This window comes from Callospermophilus lateralis (assembly GCF_048772815.1).
Source record: "Callospermophilus lateralis isolate mCalLat2 chromosome 17 unlocalized genomic scaffold, mCalLat2.hap1 SUPER_17_unloc_3, whole genome shotgun sequence".
NCBI lineage: Eukaryota > Metazoa > Chordata > Mammalia > Rodentia > Sciuridae > Callospermophilus > Callospermophilus lateralis.
Window position 1 is genome coordinate 134551 of NW_027510161.1, and position 24311 is coordinate 158861.

Sequence of the window (24311 nt, forward strand, 5' to 3'; positions counted from 1 at the left end):
TGCCTTTTAATAAGAGATAAAAATTGAATGCTTTATTTTTAATTAGCAAAGAAGTATTAATACAATCATAATTTTGGTCCACTAAAAATCGAATACTATTATAATGAAACAAAACTTCAGACTGCAAAGAACCAACACTGTCTCTCTTGACATAACAGAACTAATTTGATCCTAACCATATCTATGGAAATGAAACAGGATGAGTATTATTAAGTTTAAAATAAGGACAAATAGGCTGAAGCACATAAAAACCTCCAAAACCTGGCTATAGCAAGTGAAAAAGTGGAATCTTATTTCAGGGATTTTTCTGCTTCATAGTGAGGGTTCTGTTCACAGACTAAAATTTCATCCTCCACAAGAAATTTCCATCCTGATATTTATGAGGACCACTGTGGGGTCTAGTTACTCTTCTGATGCAGTTTTTAAATTACAGTTATTTACATTCTAGTTGGTATGACTGCTTTCTCTTGGGGATACATGGGGCAAAAAAATACCCAAACTGCTGAGGGACATGCATGCATGGAGGAATGATAATCAGGGGCAATTCCCTGAGTCTCCTGATCTTTATCCCCTAGTGGAAACCTGTTTGTTGACATTTGTATTTATCATCTTAAAGACTTTGCTCACTCAGTATTGGAAATTCTAACTAACAGGGAAGAGAATCAGTCACCTTCTCATCAGCTCATCATTATTATTCTTTAGAGCCAACTCAATAATTGGCTGTTTTTAAAGATCATTCTAAGACTCCATGTGTGAAATACAACTGTGTGTCATATTTAGAATGAATAAAGTGGCCCCTAAACTATGAAGCAAATGAAATCTCCTAAACCACAAGGTGAAATGAAAAAACCCTAGGCAATTCATGAACATCAGCTCATGAAGGATTGAACTGAAATCATCACAAAAGCCTCTCAAACTTGTCACATAGCATGTGAATTTTTACATGTGTGCTTTGGCAGATTGATTTATCAAGTAACATACTAGAAGTTAAAAAAATGTGTTTTTCTTCCTTTTTTTACTGAAGAAGAGCAATCAAATTCATTACCTGAAGCTGTACTTAAAATAATGTTTTTATGGTGGCAGTCAGACATTTTTCCACCCCTCTATCTTTGGTTTTCCCAACATATTTGAGACAAGCCCACACACAATCCTCAAAGGATAGAAATTGGAAGGCTAACTAATGAGTTGAAAATAACATCCACACTCATAATCTACACTCGATCTCTCCTCTTGTTAAACCTCATAGCAACTTTCATAAAGAATAAATTTTGGGGAGATCCAACATGGTGGCGGGCAGGGAGGCAGCACTTTCAGTACCTCCTCAATAACGGGGTCAGAGAGACGCATTGATACACTTAGATTCTACCTGCTAAGAAACTCCTAGCAAAATTCCACTGAAGAGAGACTGGCCGGGAATTAGTAGCATTTTTGGAGGTGACAGTTTGCCCCAGACGAGTGAATCTCCGCCATGCAGCACAGAGGTCCAGACCAGCCAGCCGCTGCCCACGCGACTCTGCGACCATCGGCCACCCGCCTGCGCGGTGGACCGGGCCGTGCCACTCAGCAACTAGCCTCCGAGGCACAGCTGAGCAGGAGCGGTGCGGTGCAGGGACTCTAGGAAGAGGTCTCTAGCCAAGCCTTCATGAAATAGCGAACTAGGAACTGAAACTAACCAGAGAGAGACCAGTCCCACCCCTCCCTTTGGACACTCTGGCAAGAAGCCTGGGGCCCGCCATAGCAGAGAGGTAACGTCACCAGAGTTTGGCCGACGGAATTCCTTCCCAGCAGAATCCACTTTAGCAGGTGTGTGACTCCCACCCCTTCCAGATACAAGCAGCCAGGAAACCTCGGGAATCTCTCCGGGGGCGTGTCTGTGGGGAAGCAGAGAGGATTCCCAAACCCCAACTCCCCTTACCACCAGCGGCAACACCCAAGGTCTTAACCGCCAGTTTCCAGGGGTGTGCCCACCAAAGGGGTCCGGAAAAATTAAACTGTTGGTTCCCAGGTAACGTCACCACAGCACTGGGGCTTAGATGAATGACAGAGAGAGTGCTCAGTCATTTGGGAAATAGGACACGCGGTGGGGCTGCAAGTGTAACCACATCCTTGGGGAACCGCCTCCGGTGAACAGGACCTGCTGGCTGGCTGGCAGGAGGAAGGGGGGGAGGGGCCGGAGAAGTGAAAGGGCTCTGGACTAACAGGATTGAGAGATTCCCAGGAGCCACTTTACAGGGATTGCTGTTGGCACATAGAGGGCAGAAGCTTGGCTCGGAGGGACAGCTCCGCCTACTGGAAGACAAGAAAATGGATCTCTTAGACTTCAATTTTTTCTCTCTTTTTTCTTTTCTCCCCTTTTTCTTCTTTCTTTCTTACCTGTTTCAAGTTTTATTGTTCTTTCCATTCTCCTTTAATCTATCTATCTCTCTCTCCTTCTTTCTTTTTAAGAGCACCTTCCTTCCCCTAACCCCCAACTTTCATCCTTAGCATTACGTCTTCCATTAAGTGTAATTGTCTAAATGCAAATAGGTGAGTGTTTTGAGACTGTCTATAGGGCTCCTAAATTCCTAGCTACTACCAAACACCCTGATCCAATCGCCTGTTAGAATCCCCCTTCAGTAGAACAATCTTCTAAAGTAGCCAAGATATACTAACCCTCATACCATCATAACACCTAACCTAAACATAAAGTCATAAGAACAAGCATGAGGAAAAGATTAACATTAAACAGAGATGAGTGGTGGGAGAGAAAGGGAGAGAGAAGGGAAATTGTATTGAAATGGAAGGAGACCCTCAATGTTACACAAAATTACATATAAGAGGTTGTGAGGGGAAAGGGGGGGGAACAGGGAGGGAATTGAACAACAGCAGAGGAGGTAGGGAGGGAAGATGGGAGGGGAGGGGAGGGGGGATAGTAGAGGATAGGAAAGGTAGCAGAATACAACAGTCACTAGTATGGCATTATGTAAAAATGTGAATGTGTAACTGATGTGATTCTGCAATTTGTATTTGGGGTAAAAATGGGAGTTCATAACCCACTTGAGTCAAATGTATGAAAGATGATATGTCATGAGCTTTGTAATGTTTTGAACAACCAATAAAAAAAGAGAATAAATTTGTGACAAGTAGGAAAGTGTTGTCTATAATGTAAAAATGTTGAATTAATGTAGTCTTGGCCTTCTGAATAAAAGCACATTTAAAATCATGATCATTTTTATTTTTAAGTGAAAATTTTATTTCAACTCAAAATCACTGTGTAATTTTCATCATAAACAAAAACTGCCAAAGTATGAATTTAGCCACTGTGTACCCAATGGCCAAGAGCCCAGAAGTGCAGCACCAAAGCATGTTTAGTCTACTATCAAAATCACTGATAACACACCACTCAAGCCCCTCATGTCTCATCCATCCCATTCCATCCTTTTCAACGGAGTCACAGAACAGAACCCCATTCCTTCCTAGCCTTGGCTCTGCCCTTGTTTATTTTAATCAAGTGCTCTAACTTGTACTTCTCATGACTATATTCCTCGTGCACATTTCTAAAATCAAAATTCACACTTTCCTAGAATAACTGTACCTGAAACCTATGATTTGATAATTAATGTTCCAACTCTGCAAAATAAGTTGTATTCCCTATTTAGTGATTGATTCATGCTTACACTCTGAAACATTGAAAAATCATTTCCTGATGACATTACTGGCAATCACTGTTTTTTTCTGAGGAGCATTAATGAACAATATTTTCCATCTAGTGGAAAACTTTTACTGTAGAGAGCTTGAGGTATCTTCAGAGCAAAGGAAAATTGGCCTCTGTCCCTAATTTTGCACAACTCAATTTTCCATAGACAGCCACAAACAGGATGTGAGCCTCTAGCATGAAAACCAATCTGGACTTGATATCTGAAGCAAAAAAAAAATCTAAATTAGTTTTATGATTTCCCTTTCTATACCTTGGGTACCAATATTACACCTGAAATAAAATCATTGAAATGCGCTTTGGAGCGTGTGTGTGTGTGTGTGGGGGGGGGTATGTGCATATACAAATTTGTCAAAAAAGCAAATTGTGTTATAATTTTTTAAAGTTGTGATTGTGACAGTTGAACTTTATTTCCTTCATAATTAAAATATTTGGAATATTCTATATTGGTTATATAAGTAAAGATGAAAAGAAATAAAGAAATTGAAGCAATCAATACAATGAAGATGAAATTATATTAACAAAAAAACAGTGAAACGCATGAATCTGACACCTGAACTTTGATGGCTCTCACATTTATCTTTCTCTCAAGAAGGTGCCATTGTTAAGTCATGACCTCAAAATCAGCAAGCCTGAGGGGAACATTTTTCACCTCATCCTTGAGGTGCATTTCAAAGTGTTTTTCTAAGCAGGATAACAATAAGCATTCATAATAAAAGAAAACAATGATCATATAGGATGGTGAAACTCCAGGTAAGTCAAGATTCTTATTTGACAAATTGCTCAGAACTTGAGTATATTCATGTATATTATAATTCCTCAAAGGAAGAAAACAGACACTATGAGGCATACCCTCCACTCAAGAAGCCTTTTCTCAATAGTGTACCTTATAGTATTATGTTCCATGTAACACCCTTTAGAGACCAGGTCATAGAGAACTATAAGTCCATTATAGACTGAGAGAGGAAAAAAAAGTAAATAATTGAGATGCTAGAATAAATTAGAGGTGAAAAGTGGAAATAGGTGAAGTTTTCCAAATTTATAAGCTCATAACCCTATATATAATGTCTATAGGAGACCCAGGCAATAATCATCAATGGCTGCTAAAACTATTAAGACAGAAACTGATGGGAAACTTTATAACAGATCAGGCTGGAAACATCTGAACCCAGGGATCAATCTTAACATCTTAAAGAGGGGAACAGACATTGTGTGTCATATGAGGATTCAATAGGAAACATACAATACCATCCATGGAGATATTTTCATGTCAGAAAAATAAGACTTGCATTGCATCCAATCTCTGTTTCCAAATACCAGTTTATAGGAACTAAGGAGGAGAAGAATACATTAAATGAAACCATGGGAATGTAACCAGAAAAGTCCAGAGTATGGGAATATTTTTAGAAAAATAAACAAACAACCTGGTCTTTCAACAAATGAATAATGTGGTTTTTTCTGCACATAAATTATAAGATTAAAGAAAAGAGAACATTAAAAGTGTCTTAAAAGAGACAGCAACCAAACACAATGTATGAAATTATGTGGATCCTAATTTAAAGAAGCCAAGGGGAAAAGGCATTTGTGAAACAATCGAATACAAGTACTGACAGCATGATTTTAAGTAGCAATTATCAATATCATTTTAGATATGATAACAATATTATGGATATGTTTACAAAGCAAGTCATACTTTTAGAGAAAGACACTGAAGTATTTTGGGGTGAAATTAAAAGATTCCCTGGATTCATTTAAAGATAACTCAATATGAAAGAGATAGAAAAGGACATCCACCCAAGACTGGCTGCAAGTTGATAATTGTCAAGTTCAGTGTAGGCAGATGGGATTCACTAAATTATTTTGCTTTAGTATGTTTGAAATTTTCTATGATAACATTTTAAAATCAATAGCCTTCCATACATTTGGAGTACAATATTATAAAGGTTTCTCTGCTATTCCAACAATGTAGCTTCTATATATCTGATATAAATGGAACACTGTGGTGATAAATGAGAGGCTTCCTTCTGATGCTGAGCATGTTTGTATCAACTTTAAGGCAACTGTATGACAAGTCATTGGCAAGTGTGTCAAAAGGATTCTATCTATGTAGAAAGATACTACAAATAGTGGATAAAATGAATATGGTTCATTTGAGATTATAACTATGATAAAAATGATATTGATTTAGTTATAATTCTTGCTCTTGTCTAGAAAATACAATAATACCTTCTAGGTGATTCCAAAAATAACTTATTTTGTATCCTGGGTATATTTTCCCTTAGCAATAAATTGATAACGTTGTTTTGAGATTTTGGCTTTTAAAGTTTGAATTCATTTAAAATTTATAAGTAATATTTGAGCCAGGTGCAGTGGTGACCCCTGTAATCTCAGTGGCTTGGAAGGCTGAGGCAGGAGCATCACAGGTTCAAAGCCAGCCTCAGCAACAAAGTGAGACTACAAGCAACCTAGGGAGACCCTGTCTCAAAATTAAAAATAACAATAATAATAATAATATAAAAAGAGTTAAGAATGTGGCTAAATGCCCTTGGGTTCAATCCCTGGTACCAAAAAAAAAGTAACATTTAAGAAATAAAATAGTACAGCTAGTTCCAACAATATATATTGTCAAATGAGTGAATGAGTTGTGAATATGTGGCTCAAAAATTCTATCTACTGTGGTAAGAGTCACAGGGAATCATTAACGTGGAATTCTTATGCTTAGAAAAGACCTTAAAATCTCATTTTGTTTGATCCTTGTCCTCTTGGCAGAATCAAACTGAGATGTAACAAAGCTAGAACTGCATAACCAGGCTTCTCCCACTAAGCTACTACTATTGTTTGATCTTAGGTAACCATATAGTGAACTTTCATATCCTTATTTCTCTACTGAGGCATGTGAACTAGGTGGAAGACCTCAAATCTCCCCACAACTCTGGATGACATTCACAGCAGAGCACACAACCACATATTTGCTCAAATTATTGGGGGGTCCCACACATAAAATAGGTCACAAATTATTAGTAATTCCTGAGCTACTAAGTACATCAGGATGCAAGTGAGAACTGCTCCTGTAAAGGCAAACCTGAATTTTCTCCAACTTAAAATGCTACATGTCAAATGTCAGTAGTTTACAAACTTAAGCAATTTCTCCATTATTTCTAATGTATTATTCAGGCTACTTTTCACAACTGATCAAAACAGATGAAGGTTTATATATTTTGAAATGAAAAATTTCTTAGATTTCTCAGAACACTAATGTGGTTTTTGATTTCATCATTTTCTCTTGTAAAGCCTCAGTATTTACATTTATTTTTTAAGGTACTTCATAGTGATCTATAAATATCCAGGCATGTGGAAAGCCTTTAAAATGACAAGACAATTCACTGAGTACTTGTTAAATTCCAGGCACTCTTCTACATGCACACATCTCTTATACAAATGGTACGTATACTATAGAACATGGCAGAGGAAGCCTAAAATAAACACAGACAAATCCAACTAGAAAAGTCAAAAACACAACTCAAGAATGTGGAAAGCAAAAGAAAATTTCCTCAAATCATAATTATTATCTTCAAAGAAATATTTAAGAGAACTTTCAGCCAAAACAAGATTCTGTAAAATACTGACCCCTAAGAAATAAGGAAAATGTCTTAGAAATTAAAATTACAGGACTGGGGATGTGGCTCAAGCAGTAGCATGCTCTCCTGGCATGCGTGCGGCCCCGGGTTCGATCCTCAGCACCACATACAAACAAAGATGTTGTGTTCACCAAAAAGTAAAAAAATAAAATTCTCTCTCTCTCTAAAAAAAAATTAAAATTATGGTAGTGATTTTTTTTTAATTGACAGAACAGCAGGATGTTCAGGAGAAAAAAAGGGCTGGGGTTGTGACTCAGTGATAGAGTGTCTGCCTAACACATGGGAGGTCCTGGGTTTGATTCTCAGCACCACATATAAATAAATAAAATAAAGGTCCATTGACAACTAAAAAAAAATGATAAAAGAATATATTTTTTTAAAAAAAGGAGAAAATAAAATCTCCCAGGAAACAGAAAAAAAATGTGAGTAATCACCTTGAGACTAAACTCACCTCATTCTAGAGAGGTCAAATATGTGGTCCAGAGGCTGTGTATATGTGTGTGTATGTGTACGTGTGTCTGTGTGTGTGTGTGTGTGTGTGTGTGTGTGTGTATGTGTGTGTGTGTTTCACTTTTAAGCTAAGGATGACCCAGAGCCAGGCCTAACTTCTAGAACCATTCTTTTCTTGTTGTTGTTAATATGTTTTTAAGACATTAATGGGCCTTTATTTTGTTCACTTATTTATATGTGGTGCTAAGATTTGAACCCAGTGCCTCACACATGCTAGGCAAGCGTTTTACTACTGAGCTACAACCCCAGCTCCTCTAGAACCATTCTTACTAACTGGACGCCCACTTTGGCAGCTGGATAGGATGAACAGGCAGCCAAGGGATTGGCTGGCTGCCCCTCAGTCCACTCACCTGCTGGTTTTGCTCTCCTGCTGTTTACTGAGCTCCATGTGCTAAGGCGGATGGCCCTGGCCCAGTTGGCTTACAGGGCCAACCTGTCCCCCAGAGTATACGCCATCAGAAACTACCAATTAACACTTGAAGCTCACCAGGCTTTATGAGGCAAAGGTCATGTTTCCTTTTCCTGGTATAAAATCTTCAAAAGGCTAAAGTCAATCAGCTACATTTGTCAATGAGGAAGATGAAAACTAAGCCTTTGTATCCAATTCCTTATATTTCTATCATGATGTAGATTTCCCAAAAGCAAGCAGTACTATGATTTCTGTTACTTATTATCTAAAGTGATAGTCAAGATTCTAGAAGAAAGAGTAGTTCAATGGTTTCTCAATTTTGACTGCTTCAAACTCATATAGATATATTCAATGTCATAATGAATGTTCCCAACCCTTCAGTTTTGGTTTCATTTAAGTAATCCAAACACACTCAATGTGTTTTGAGAGAGCTCAAAATTTCCAAAGTCTCTTATCCCTTAAGGCCTCAGCTAGCAAACATGAATTTCTGGTTTAGGATAAATAAGTAGAAAATAAACCTGTAGAATATATTTTTCTGCCCTAATTTCTGTGTTGATATAGATTTAATCACTCTATCTATAAATGTATATAAAGACATTTATCATAATCTTGTCATTAAGCAATTTTTTAAAAACTAAATTCAAATCACTACCCTAATTAAGTAAAAAAAATAACAATGCAGGTAAACTATAGTTCAACTTTGTGCATTAAAAAATCAGGCTTTTGTAACGTTTAAAATAAGCCTTTTATACCATTAAGGGCTGAATTGTGTCCATTAAAAGTTCACATATTGAAGTATCTCCAAATATATTAGGGGACAGAGCCTTTAAAGAGGAAAATGAGTTAAATGAGGTAATTAGCACAGGCCCTGATGCTATATGAGGGTGTAAGAAGACTGAATCAAGATACAGACAGGCACAGAGGGAAGGCCATGTGGAGACACAGGGAGAAGAGCTATCTACAAGCCAAGGGGAGAGGGGCTCAGAAAAAAACAGCCCTCCCTGCACCACCTTGATCTTAGATTTCTAGTCTCCCCAACTGTGAGGGAATACATTTCTGTTGTTTAAGCCACTGGGTCTGAGGTAGTTTGTTATGGCAGCCCTAGAAAACTTATATAACTCCTTCCTCAAATGCACCTTTGTCCTTCAAGTTTATGATATCTAATGCCAATTTCAGTTTCATGGGAGATTGCCTGGGTCTTTGTAAAGCTTCTCTCCATACAGATTACATAAATAAGGTGCCAATATCTGAGTTATGGAATATTTTTAAAACACTGGAAATTACCATATTCTCATTTTTTGAAGACTGTTGCTTAAATACTAAGTATAGCATAGCTTTTCATTTAGAAATTTTCTATGTAAAAAAAACTTGTTACTGAAAATTTAACACAGCTGTCTATTTTTTACAAAAACAACATTGCTAAAATGAAATAATCTGAAGATGATGCTTTAAATTTTGAAAACATTTTGCTGGGTACCAAAATCTAATATGTAGTAAAAGAACACCATTTGGAAATTCAAATTTAATAAAGTTACTTTTTTTCAGTACTACAGGATTACCATATAAAATGTGAGTCTTGATTTAAATTTTATCATATGTATTACAATATTATGTTTAACTGCCGAAGAATTGTTTAGGTACCTTGAAAATATAGTATGGAGATACAGATAGAAATATAATTGAAGGAGAATACTATGAAGATTTTTGATTTCATAAAATGTTTTCTTCATTGATTAACAAAAAAGAAAAATAATTTAAACTAATAGATGCATTAAATATGTTGTTCTAGAATTTTCAAGTTAGAAGGAAAAAAGTCACAATAGCATTTTTTTTTCTTTTAGGGGTAATGTAGTTGAGAATCTCACAGGGCCAAATACATAGCAATCGCCCCACAGAGACTTCATTGCTTAATGTGTGTGTGTGTGTGTGTGTGTGTGTGTGTGTGTGTGTGTGTATGGTTTTGGCTGCTGTCCCTCAGAAGAGAGCAGAAAAAGTTTTTAAACCAACCATCTCTTCTATTATGAAGAAAGTCAAATACGGATTTGAATTTAATATGTAAACATCCAAGAATTTTGTCCATGGAATAACTTCCAAAATTACAAAGTAAACTTGAAAGTGCCACCTTAAAAATGTTTGCCAATAATATGGGATTATTATTAAACATTAGGAAACAAAGTATTCTTAAGAAGGGGTGCCTTATGAGGAAAGAGGGAAACTAAAGGATATTAATTATATCTAAAGATGTTCAAGCTCCATGTAAAAGTAGGCCACGGCAATCCAAAGCACTTAGAAATTGTTTCCAAATGGAAATATTAAAAACAAAGGGAGAGAAAGGAAATAAACAAAAATAAAAATCTGGCCCTTAATCATGAACATTCTGCCAGTCATTACAAAAGGATTAATTTTATATCTACTGCAACTTAAGATGAAAGTGCAACTCAATCTGGTTCTCTAGAAATTAACAATTTATAATGCAATCATTGAGAGCATGAGCCAGTCTTCCTGGGTTCAATTCCCATTTCTCCCATTTCCTAACAATGTGATCTAGGACAAGCTGCTTAACCATTATGCATCCTAGTTTCCCCTCTTAAATGGAGATAAACAGAATCATGTCAGTGGGTTGTCATATTAAAGGATGTTTCTCCATATAAATCCTTAGTGAATGAAATAACGATGTGCCATATGGTTATTGGTGGTAGAGTAATTCAAACTAACCAAAATCAGAGCAGAGTGAGTATAAAGTGACTGGTGAGGCTGGATTGGTGAAAAAACAAAAACAAAACAAAACAAAAAAACAAACAATAAAAAAATGATGAAAATTCCAGACTAGGTGATTTCTAAACACATTCACAAATTTTGTTTACATACAATTTTTTGCATCAGCCTTTATGTTCCTGAATGTTCCTTAATATTCCTGAAATTTACATCTGCTGATCTGAGCTGGGCTCATACACAGTATTGGATCAGACAAGAAAGCAAACCATCTTTTAAGGTGTTGCCTGAAACAGCTGACCTTAGGGCCTATGGATGAAATAATCGCACAGCTGATGGTTAAAGTAATGGTTAAATTCACCAGCCCAGAACATTATGGGCAAATATTGTTGGCCTGAATACTGTGAACCACAGGGACTGGATTCTCAGTAGTGGTCTCTGTGATCACTCATCCAAAGATTCAATAGTACAGTATGAAAGGCACTGGACACTCTGACTAGACCTTGACTCCAGCACACAGACTGTGCTCCCAACCACCCAGCACACCAGGGGCCTGCCTCCACCAGCCCTTCTCCCTCCATCACTGCCCCCACACCCCAGCTGAGACCCTGGCCAGCAGCTGATATTCTGCTACTTTCATTTATAGTACTGTGAAAGGTCTGGAGGCATTTCAACAATGTTATCTGGCCCTGACTGCCCTCTTAAGAAAATATATTACATTTTCATTCCACTTCCCTATCACCTCTTATTCCCTGTTCTTCTGTCTCTTCGAGAAATTGTTTATCATGCAAATATAAATAGGGTTTTTTGATTAGTTGCAAAACTGGTGGTTAACAGTGCACATAGCATTTCTGATCCAATCTGTACTTATATACACCAGGATGTTCCTGAGAGGTTTAGGCCAAAGTTGATTTCCCTCCCTGCTGTAAATGTGCGGAGTGTCCTTGGCCTATACTGGACATTCGATTTCTTCAGCATAAGTCCATTTTCTCAGCATTTCTCTTGGCCCTATCTAGCTCTTTACAGGCAGATAGAATAGCTTTGTGTATAGTCACTGTTTATTTCCTTGGTACATTTTCTTTTTTCTTTTTTTAAAGAGAGAGAGAGAGAGAGAGAGAGAGAGAGAGAGAGAGAGAGAGAGAGAGAGAATTTTTTAATATTTATTTTAAAATTTTTTTGGCAGACACAACATCTTTGTTTGTATGTGGTGCTGAGGATGGAACCCAGGCCGCACACATGCCAGGCGAGTGCACTACTGCTTGAGCCACATCCCCAATTCAATCCTTGGTACATTTTCTATCTACTGCAGGTATGCTGCCAAAAGCTTTCTACTTTGAAGCACAAGGCAATAGAAAAAGATGGCAGATACACAAAACAAGTAAAAGAGAAATACTTCTCTTAAACAAAAGCTGAATGTGGTTAAACTCAAACTGAGTTTTTGAATTATATCAAAGCCAGGATGTAAAACCACACTGGCAAAAACACATAAAGCCCTGTAAGTAGCAAGTTAATGAATCAGAAGAGCAAAGCAACATGTGCCTAGAAAAAAGCACCCTGCAGTGTGGTCTCCACAGTATTAAACTGCAAGATAATACATTAAAGAAGTCCTATTATCTAAATTTTGTTTAACCTTTTTTTTTTAGTCAAAACTATTAATCCAATGTATTGTTCTCTTTTATTTAAGGAACATTTGAAATGATACTTTTAAGAACTATTTCATTCTCTCCTACACGCTGATGAGAAGTAAGAATATCACAGCAGTGGCTAAGTAGTATAAAAAATCATTCACTAGTAAGAACAAGATCTTCTGTATCAGCAATAAATCAACTTGAAGGTATTGTCAGAATTATAAATCAACTTGAAGGTATTGTCAGAATTATAATTCCCTAATTGGAAGAAGCTCAACACCTTCAAATAATTTTGTTGCTGAAAAATTATCCTCCCAACTGACAAACTAATATTTATTAGTCTCAGACACAAGTCCATGACCAGTTCTAAAGATCTCTATACACTGCTTGTTTTATGTTTCTGAAACATTTTACTGTCAGTGATTTATTTCAGGTCCATGTGGCCAGCTATTTGTTTATTCTATTGCATATCATCTGCTTTTCAGTAGAGAGGTTTCAAGTTCTTCTCATTCCCTACCTCATATCCCACAGAAAACAATTTATGATAGACATAGATTTAAATCATTTGGATTCATGTTCAGTTGGAAACTCGAGCTGCCCTTCCTTTATATTTGGCAAATGCTTTAATGGGATTAGCAAATTGTGTTATTATGAGGTACTTATGGAGAGACGACACCTTTTTTTACAATGACAAATGATGTTAACTGTTTCATTTTGGGTGTTTAATAGCAGTACAGAAATTGCTGTGATAGACCATAAAGTCTTATTGCAAACACTGTTCATATCTTTTATTTCTGAGTGTCAACAGATATGTGTATCAGGATATAGCAGGGTCTACAGTGGGGAATAAAGAACAAGTTGCTTCACTTTTAAGGGGACATGACCCTTTGGGCCCATGGGCCTAAAAACCACCTGGTTCTTATGTGTTCATCTCATTTCCTAGACCCTACATTAGTGGCTTTGTTTGTCTAGATGCTTCTGAGAGAAGGCCATCCCCAGACTTCCCCACAGAAAAGTGTGTGCTACAGACTCCAGCTTGTCATCACCAATTGACTCCCATATTAGGGCTCACTTTGATTCAATCTACAGAAGAGCCAATCATTCAGAGAATATAATTTCTTGTTGAAACTACACAGGTAATGTGTAAGGTGTTAATTAGCATATTTACAAGAATCCTTGCTGTTTTCATGGAGAGGAGGTATCTGATGATAGGGCCCAACAGCTGTCCACAGTTCCCCGGTTGACATCTGAAGGCTGAGAAACTTCCATCTTGAGGTTTACTTGATTTTCACTAGTCCTCACCAAATCAGAATTAGATATATTTGGGGAGTAAGTGGCATCCTCATGGATGTCTTATGGACTCGGTTTACTGAAATTGTTAAGTGACATTTGTACTAAAGCTTCATGGATGAGGAGTGAATTTTCATGACACAAACCCTCAGATCAATTAAATTCCATTACCTGTGTAAAGAAATACAGAAGAAGTACTATAATTTATCCAGCACCTTAAACAAATGTAGTAAAGTGTTTATTTCCACTAGAATCTCACAATCAAGACCTCAATAAGAGTGACATCAATAAGAATATCACCATTTATTCTTTCTTCTCATTCCATTTAAATGAGCTAGAACCAAAGCTTTCAATTCACTATGTACAATGTCTTTTATAACAAAGCTGAAGTGTCCTAGACTATTAAAGAGTTTCTACTTTATTTTAATCAAAGACAGAACATTTTAATTTTTACTAAATTAAAATTGAAAACATATCCATATATACTTAAGGAATTTGCAATAAATGTAATTTAGCAAACTTGGAAGAAAAATCAGATGCAACACAGTTCTTTCTTATATACTCATTAGCTTTTACAACTTCATGCATTATCAATAAAAAGCATGCATGCAACAAATATAGCACAGAAAACTAAACTCCTGGGATAATGGAATTGCCAAGCCTTGTCAGAGAGGATGCAAAGAAAACACATAATCTTCTGAGAAAGATTTCATCCTACTCAGACACATCCTATGTCATTAATTAGCATTGAGGCAAGATAGAAAAGATAGGTAGAAAGAAAACAAAAGGGTGAGGAAAAGAAACTGTATCTTTAACTCCAGAGCCTATGGGAAAGCTCCTCTCACCTTTTATCCCCAGGCCAGTTTCTCCTCCACAACTGGAGCAAACTGAATCCAGCAAAGTAGAAAATGAATAATTACTGACAAATGTATGAATAGTAGGATTATCATAAATTCACTCATCTATGAAAATTGCCTCATTTTGATTAAGCTCAAGTGCATTGTTAGCTTACACAATGTATTTTCAGACTAAACAAAGGGAGATGTAATATTTTTAGAAACCTATAATCTAGGATACATTCCCAATGTTATCTACTGATCAGATAGAAGAGACAACATTGAACTAAGGGCCTGAGAAAGGCCAGGCTCCCATAAATGGCCTCACAATCACCAGGCTGAGGCCATTCCCAATTACATTCCCATGCCCATCTGAGACCCCAAAGCTGCTTCTTACACTCAACAGCACTTCTCTGAAAACACATCTGCACTTTCACTTTCTTTTGTGTTTTGCTTTTCACTTTCTAAGGAAGCACTCCCTCTTTGCTAAAACCTGATTCATTCTTAAATTCTTTTCTGTGATAGGTCAAGAGCCTGGAAAGTAGAGTAGAGGTGCCATCTTTCTTTGGACAGATCTCTTTGAGTCCCATTATGGCGACAGTGCAAATCATATTAACTATTATTAGTGATATGGATTTGGAATTTAATCTATCCAATTCACAAAGAGAGAATAAGCTTAGCATAACAGAATAGTGTTTTATTTGCATATAATATATATTTATACCTAACTGGTGCATGAATCATAGATAATAGAATATTCTTATTATATCCCATAAGAATAGATGGGATATAACAGGGTCCTTAAAATACTGGAAAAATGGCATGCTCACAGTGAACATGCTGCTAAGGCAAACCTGCCCTCACCTCACTGGGTCAATCTGATTCTATGTTCCTTCCTCAGGGAAAAGTGTCTCTAAATACAATGATTCAATAGAACCTTGGTCTTTAAAATTTCCATGTTTTAAGTCAAGACACATGCATTTCTTCTGAAAGCTCCTAGCTTTTATTATATACTAATTTGAGACACTTTTGTGAGCTCTTACACAACAATGAGTAACACCAGAGTTTGTATAGCATCTCGGGAGGAATGAGCTTGCTTTTGAAAGCTGCTTCGACACCCTGGAAGAGCCATACCTCCTTGCTTTCTGGTGGAAAGGCTGCTGGGAGTCTATTCTGCTGGCTGTGCTTCCAGGGACACTGCAGGCTCTGTTGGGTGCCCATGCTCTCTCTCTCTCCCTCTCCACCACCCTCTGGCCCTCATTCAGCCACTCCAAGTTTTGCTGGTACTCCTGGAGCTGATGGTCCAGCTCACTGTGGTTCTTCAGCAGAAGCTCCTCCTGTGTCTGGCACTCCCATTCCCGCACCTGCAGCCAGCTCTCCTTGGCCTCCTGCTCCCGCTGCTGCAGGTCACACCTGTGGTGCCAGCACTGCTGTTCCTGCTGGAACTGGTGTTGAAGCTTATGGATGTTAGCCAGATCCTCACGCTGCTTCTCCAGGTTGCAGGATGTTTCCTGGTCTTGGAAGGAGCCACTTTGCAAAGAGCAGCTGGGAGCCAGGCTTTCTTGCTGGAGAACCAGCTTGTGGATCTCAATGTGGCTATCCTGAATGGTCAAGGAGGCCTATAGGGCAGCGGAGGACAAATGAATAAACAGGCTTGTGTATTGTTTGCCTCTTGGGTTGGAAGCATCCCTGAACACAAAATGTATAATCAAACTATTGTCTCTTAATATTCTGTCCTTTTTCCAAATTACGTGTAAAGACAGACTTTGGCATTTCAAATAGGTTTCTCTTTAGTTCTTAATGACATTATCTGGGAAATTATAGAGAGAAGAAATCATGCACAGAATCAATATCATTTTTCCTTAGTGTCTGAGGGGATTGGTTCCAGGACTCCCTTAGCATTTGCACATAACCTACACACATCCTCCTGCATACTTTGAATCATCTCTAGATGACTCATAATTCCTATTACAATGCCCACACATCACTTCATGTGCACAAAGCCAGTGTAATACTCACAAGATGCAAACTCAAGTTTTGCTTTTTGGAACTTTATGAATATTTTCCCTACATTTTCTATCCAATGTTGTTTGAATGAAAGGATGCATAAAATGTGGTTACAGAAGGTTCATTTTATTCAACCCCTTTTCTGGAAATGTCATTGATTGCCAGCTGTTGGATAATATTTAACTAAGTCTACTTAGTAATAATATAGTACATAAACTCATAAGACTCTACATTCTCATTCTAGACCTCATTCTCCTTATATATCAGGCCTCCAGCTCCCTGCCTCACTGGCTAAAACAGTCACTGGTTGGGATAAGAAAACTGGTCTCCCCCAGAGCCTGCCTCAAATAGACTTCACTGGGCCAGTGCAAAGACTATAAATGAGGCCACAGGAGACCATCCGTTGCTTGGGAAGTGGGTCTATGCTTCATTCTTTGTCCTGCCCACAGCACACATTAACGGAACATGTGAATACTGAGGGTTTCCAGTTTCCAGAATTGAATTAAACTTTTGCTTATTCATCTATTGCCTGTCTTCTCAAATTGTATGTAAACCAGTGAGTAGCAGGACTTTGTATATTCAATATTATATCTGCAAACCTAAGAATGATGTCTGGCATGCAACGAACACTTGAATTTGATTGCACTCCACTCAATAAGTACTGATCACCCACTATCGACTCTATGCTTTATCCTATGGGAGATCATTTGACCCCCTGATCTCCAAGAGCCTACAGTCTTCAGTATGCTGCTTGTTTTCATCTGAGAAGATCTAATTTTAAGTGCAAAAAACAGTCAGTCATGGTAATGTTCTCAGGTAACTTTCAGCTTGTTGTTAAATGCAATCAGTTCAGGTTGATGATGAGCTAACCAGATCTTCTCTTCCTCCATAAGGCAAATTAAAAATTTCATTACTGAGAAGCCCTTCCAATAGAGAAAAGACAAAGTCTGAAAAAAGGAGATGAGATCTAAAGGCATTAGATCTGTGCTCAACCCTATGGAAGATAACAAGGACTAAGTATCCCCATTCTTTAGTGAGTTTTGGAGTTTTTGCTTTTCTACCGGTTCTGTCCTTGCCCATCCAAATTTTATTATTTTTGTAGCAAGAAATCCAATGGTATAGAATTTTTATACTCTAAAAATTAAACACATAGAAATGAGTTGCCTTGTGCTACCCAAGAACTACCATTACTAGTGAGAAAGGAAATGGCACATTATCCTTTTAATGGAGTTGGTCTGCCACCTTGTGGTTCAAGAGCATAACTGCAATTGGTGATTAACAGGATTTCTGCCATTGGGTTTTTGGAAGGGGGTGGTAGTGTTTTTGTTTGTTTGTTTGTTTGTGTTTTTTAAAATTATTTCAGTAATATGTTTTAACCTTATCTTATTAAGTGAGATAATGGGAAACTATCCATTATACAATTTTTAAGAGTGATTTCAAGTGGTACCTCAGCTTAGTTCCTCAAAATGCCTTATTAAGTGCCAAATTTTCTAGATAGGTTAATACAAAGAGGAACCTGGACACTTAATCTCGATTATCCTCCTATGACTAAATCATGGGTGGGAGCTGTGATGGCTTTCCATTCAAGATTAAACTATCACTGACCAACTCTTCCTACCTCCCTCCCTCTTTCCTTCCTTCCTGATAACATGAAAACAGTTAAAAGCTACAAAACAGATTTAAAAGTTAAGTCTGTACTGAGAAGAATGAAAAGCAGAAACATTTTAAGACACATAAGTTAGAAAGTTTACAATCAGAAAACATAAAACATTTATATATATATATATATATATATATATATATATATATATATATATATATATATATATATATACTTGTTTTGTCACATTCGCTTTTCTTATAAAGTTTTAAAATTACAGTTGTCTTTTCTATGTTTTTTTTAAATCTTTGAACTTTTTCTCCTAGCCATATGTAATACACACATCACCTTGCACTGATTAAAGCTAGACCTTTTGAGGCCCTTTCACACATAGTATTTCAGTGAAACAATGTCTAATCAGGACGCTGATGAAAAAGATATTTACTTTGTGGTGCTGTTTTTAAAATTCTTTATTTGATGTCATATTTTTTAAGAGAGAGAGAGAGAATTTTTAAATATTTTTCAGTTTTTGGTGGACACGACATCTTTATTTTATTTTATGTGGTGCTGAGGATCGAACCCAGTGCCCAGCGCATGCCAGCCGAGTGCCTTACCACTTGAGACACATCCCCAGCCCTTGATGTCATATTTTATACCAAATACAAAATGCTACATTTACCACATATAGATGACATACACATTTATGTTCTTTCCTACACTGGCACATGCTGATACTTGATAATGGGCCTCATTCAGTGCAATATCTGCACTTTGCCCCTCTGATGCCACAATCAGAGATCTCCCTTTAAACCACAAGTCAAGTGGTTTGTCACTTGGCCTTCTCACTTCCTTCATGTCTGCTTTCATAGCATTATATCAAAGAGGCCTTCCCTGGTCACCCTATCTAAAATGGAACCATCCTAAGTCTGTCACTCTCTATCTCTTCTGCCTTGCTTATTTTTCTTTATAGCACTTGATTCAGCCTCCATGTTTATTTCTTTATATTTTGTTCTTCCAAAATTTAAGTTCTTGGAGAGCAGGTATTCATGTCTTGTTATACTATATCCTAGCACCAAGATGATGGTACATGACATACAGTAGGTACTCAATAAACATTTTTTTTTCCTTTGTCAAAACAAATCCTTTACAAAACAATTTACCTTCTTTCTGTGTTGCTGCCAGTAAAGAGGCTGTCTGAGGAGGCTCTCCTGGATCAGGCTTAATGAGGAGGTGAGGTTCTAGATGGACATCCTCAAAGCCACTCAGCTCCCCCAGTTCAGCATAGATAGGCAGCTTTTCCTCCAAATATGTGCAAATTTGCTGGTCTTGATTACTGAGTATTTCTGTGGAATAGAATTTACCATAGAAGTTTATCACTACCATGAATACAACAAATTATATAAAAATTCAAGTTAGGAGATAAATATACTACTTAGTGAGTTGTCTGATCTAAAAGGTAAAGCTCATTTCATTGGGTAGGACAGACCCAGGTTCAAATCTTGCTTCTTCCATTTAGTGACTGTGGCCCTCAGCAAGTGACTTATCAATACTCTCAGCTTCCTCTGCACTTCATTCCCCTATTTCCAAAAAACCCTGCAAAGTTCTTCTTTGTTTATGCAGGCTGTTTCTTATTAAGACTAGACACCCTGCTCAGGAATGAAAATTGAGGCAGCCCTATCCAGGATGAGTTAATGCCCACAGGGGAAAACAACACAAATAGACATGCAAATAAACAACACAAATAGACTGAAACTCCTCAGTCCTCAGCCAGTCATGGTCAAAACCAAGCATGCTGGCTTATTTCTTTGTTTCTAAACACCTAATTTCTGTGACCACCCTTGCATGCATCCTTCTCTCCTGATTTCACTATGTTACAAAATTCTTAAACCTCAGAGACCTTAACCAAAATCTAATCCAGGAGTTCTCAGCCCTCTGTGCTCCTCAAGATTACCTGGGGGATTTTAAAAAATACTCAGGTCTACTCAGTTGGTTGAGGATGAGCAACCTCCTCAAGTGAGCTAATCTTACTTTACAGACTTGCATTTGATGGCCAGAACTTTTGGGTTCCTTGTGCAGTCATAAAACTACAATATGACAGTGTTGGACCTAAAATTAAACCATCAGGAAGCAATTCCAAGACTCATCAGTACCACACTGCCCAATTACTGTTTCATGCATGCATTTCTGTGTGTTTTAATCATTAAGGTAAAAGAAGGAGCTTGGCTAATATCAGGATGTTTTCCTGGAAGGTGGTTCAGTGCAAACCTCAGAAACAGTTAACCTTCCATTCATGACACCAGGGCTTTCCCCAAACCCAACTAGCACACCATGACCAGGGAGCCAGAAGGGCCCACACCATACCTTGACATTGGTGAATTCTGGCCACTTTGGCTTTAGCTTTCCACTTCTCTTCATCCGATTCACTTGTCCTTCCCCCTTCTTATTCTGGGCAACTTTAAGAGACAATAGTCAAGGGACACAACTGAAAGTAAATCCAAGTATGTGTAGGATCATTAGGAAAACATGGAAACTTGGTAATAAAATTAATTGTTCATAACTCACTTGAAGCTAATGTATGCTAATGTATGAAATATGATATGTCAAGAGCTTTGTAGGGTTTTGAACAACCAATAAAAAAAAAAAAAAAAAAAAAAAAAAAAAAAAGCAAAAAAAAAATCAGCATAAAGATAATTAGTGATGCCCCCTGGGCAAGAGCTTGGTTTTCTTGAGAGAAAGGACTGTGGAAAATATAACATGACTCTCAAAGTCAGCAGTATAGGATGACTCAAATATTCCAACACACACAAACACACACACACACACACACACACACACACCCAACACCCATGTTAAGTACAAATAAGATAATAATTTTTATTTTTTACAACATTTGGGTGTTTAAACAAGTGAGAGTAAGAGCATTGGGGGATGGAATTAGGAAGCCGTACTGAGTGGATAGAGTGAAGGTAGAGAAATTTTACATAATAGTAAAATCTAACTAAACAAATTACCATTAAGAATAATGTCTTGCACCCACATTTATACAAACTGTTCTTGAATACCCAAGAGAAATAGATTGATTTAGAACCTTTAGTTCCAATAATCTAAAAACACTTATTGAATGATTCCTCAATACAAGGCACCCAGAGGTACGCATGACATGTCCCTGCCCTCAAGGAGCTTCCAATCTGATGAAATAAGCACATATATAAGTACATACATGTAAAAGATAAGATCCACAAACACCAGATAAATGCCTTAGAGAGCAAGTGCTAAGGCATTCTTCATGAAGCAGGCGAGGACAGGAGCTGTACCACAGTGCACAGGCAGAGGGAAGGGGAGGGCACTGCATGCAGAGAGGAATGTGGACTACAGACCTGCAGATGACACACTGTCACTATCACAGGCAGGTGCAGGGGCAGGGAGGAGACCATTCTGGCTGAAGCAGCATTTTCATGCAGGGGAGACATGGTTTTAATATTTTTTCCCAATTGAACAAGCACATTCCATGGACCAAAGACAGAAGGAAATGTTACCTTTCTACTGCCTGTTGGATCTACCTCATCCAGTTATTTCGTTCCTCCTTGGAATTGGTGTGAATTTCATACATCTCGGGACCAGTTGATGAAGCACTGATCAGAAACATTCCTCTCTCCTCATTAGCAACTTCTCTAGCAGTAAGCTTCTGAAGGGAAATGATGGATGGCTTCTGATCCTACATAAAATAGGAGGATGTGCAGATGAACCTGTGTCCTTTCTAAGGGTCACTCTGAAAACATGAGCCATGGAAACACAGGACTAGGGAAACCTTTATTTCACTTCCCACTTTTCAAAGAGCTGAAGTAGTTGATAAGATCTCTAAGGGAGAGGGTATGGGGAAGAAAGAATAGAAAGAAAAGGTTAAGGGGGGTGTTTGTGCTTAACAATTAGTGGTTTAAAAAGTCAACTTTTTAAAAAGACAGAGAAAAGTCAGAGAACTCATTTAAAAAATATCAAAATGCTGTTGTCGGGGACAAGGGATTTTTCTATGAGGATATGATAAAGGAAACAGTCTCTAAAACATGACAGATGGAGAAGGATGATGGACCTGAAGAGTCCCTTGAATTTGGCAGTTAATAGCAATATAGTTTCAGTGATTTTTTAATGGGCACAAATCCCCAGAAATCAACAACATTGGCTATAAAAAAAAGGTAAGAAAGAGAAGGCCAGACCTTACATTCCCCAGATGTCACCAGCCTCTCCTGCTATTGTCCTGTACAACCCAGCAACAGAACTGCTACAGCTCTATCTGTAGGTATCTCTCCTCACCAGCCAGATAAGCTGATTAGTGGACAGCGTGTCTAATTCATCTTTCTGTGCTGGGCACAGTGTCTTGCACAGAGCAGGCACACAAGTAGATTTAACATGATTCCACTGGAGAGAAATAGGAGGAAAGCCTAAAATGTGAAGCCACACTGTGATTCAGCCACCTGTTCTATGGACTTTCGCTGTAGTCCTTAAATGCCTCACGTGCAGCTCTGAGGACCCAAACATGAAGACGACCCTGATTGACACTGACTTGGACCAGGAGCTGAAATAATGGCCAAAAGAATGCCTGCGCTGAGCAGTGTGGGGGTGAAAATGAAAACTTGGCTTTGGTTTGTGGCTCTCAACACTGTTTACAGAGCTGGCTGCAGCGTGTGGTTTTCTTTCTCCCTCATGGACTGAGTGACGCCTTTCCCAGAACATGCTGCTCTGTGCACCACTGCTGGCTCCTTGGCACTGGCTTGTCTGCCCTCCTGACTCTGCAGTCATCACTGCCAGATCTGGAGTTCTATGCCAGGGGGGACCTGGAGTACCTCCTCCATGTTTTTTAAAGTAGCATGAAAATATAAGATGGGACAGACAGACAATTGGTCTACCTGGTTCTGTGCTTGGCCTCTGAAAATGGAAGCAAAAGCAATTTTGTGGCAAGCCTTCTCCAATATGGCCTTCTGTAATGAGGAAAGGTCTTCTGAGCATTGTTGTTCTATTACAGCCCTATTATCTGAAGTACATCTGCCTCCCTTGTTTCAATGTACTGTTTCAATTTTCTCGGATTACAAGGTTGATGGTGTCTATATGTAAAAATTCAGGGTGGGTTTAAATTGCTTAAGACATAAGCAAGAGTGAAATCACTTGAGTCAGAGTTATTGGGGGAGGGGCACTGACAGAGTTAAGGTTTTGTTTTGTTTTGTTTTGCTTTTGTTTTTGGTGTCAGGTATTGAATCCAAGGGCATTTAACCACTGATCTACATCTCTAGCACTTTTTATTTTTTATTTTGAGACAGGGTCTCACTAAGTTGCTTAGAGCTTCGCTAAATTGCTGAGTCTGGCTTTGAACCTACGATCCTCCTGCCTCAGCCTCCCAAGCCACTGGGATTACAGGTGCCACCTCACCTGGCATGATAACATCTTTAAAAAGTGAAGAATAGATAAAGGGATATAAAGTCTCACTCATTAAATAACCTTTAGGCCAGAAGATACCGAGGCAAGCCCATCACTACTCATAGTAATCATGTGAACCACTAAGCTGCAAACAAGAACTCAAATTCCCAGGAAAAAAGGCAACATGGCTTCTCTGGAGAGAGATATTAAACACTGGTAATGCAAAGATGTTTATTTGTGCCATAGCATTTAAAAACCATTTCTTACAAAATAAGTTGCCAACATTTAAAAACGGAGAGATTCTACCATTAAAAAAAAAATAAAATAAAAAAACACCTCTAGGATTCTGTGTGCTTGGTAAAACAGAAGATTGGCAATACTAGGTACATATTCTCATTTAAAAACACTGACTATGGCTGAATATCGGCTCTGCTAAGCTGGAATGTGTATTCATTAGTTGACGACAGTCTCCATCATACTCTGCTGCCTCTGCCACACTGACTCCTTGATGCTGAACTGGGATTCACTCACTTCCATTCCTGCCCAATCTCTATGGACATATAAAGCTAAAGACCAATGAT

At 38.0% G+C, this 24311-nt stretch overlaps 1 pseudogene; it reads right to left on the bottom strand.

The window, feature by feature from the left end:
- Positions 1–24311, bottom strand: part of LOC143386086 (rho guanine nucleotide exchange factor 28-like) — a 137421-nt pseudogene that overhangs the window by 3839 nt on the left and 109271 nt on the right.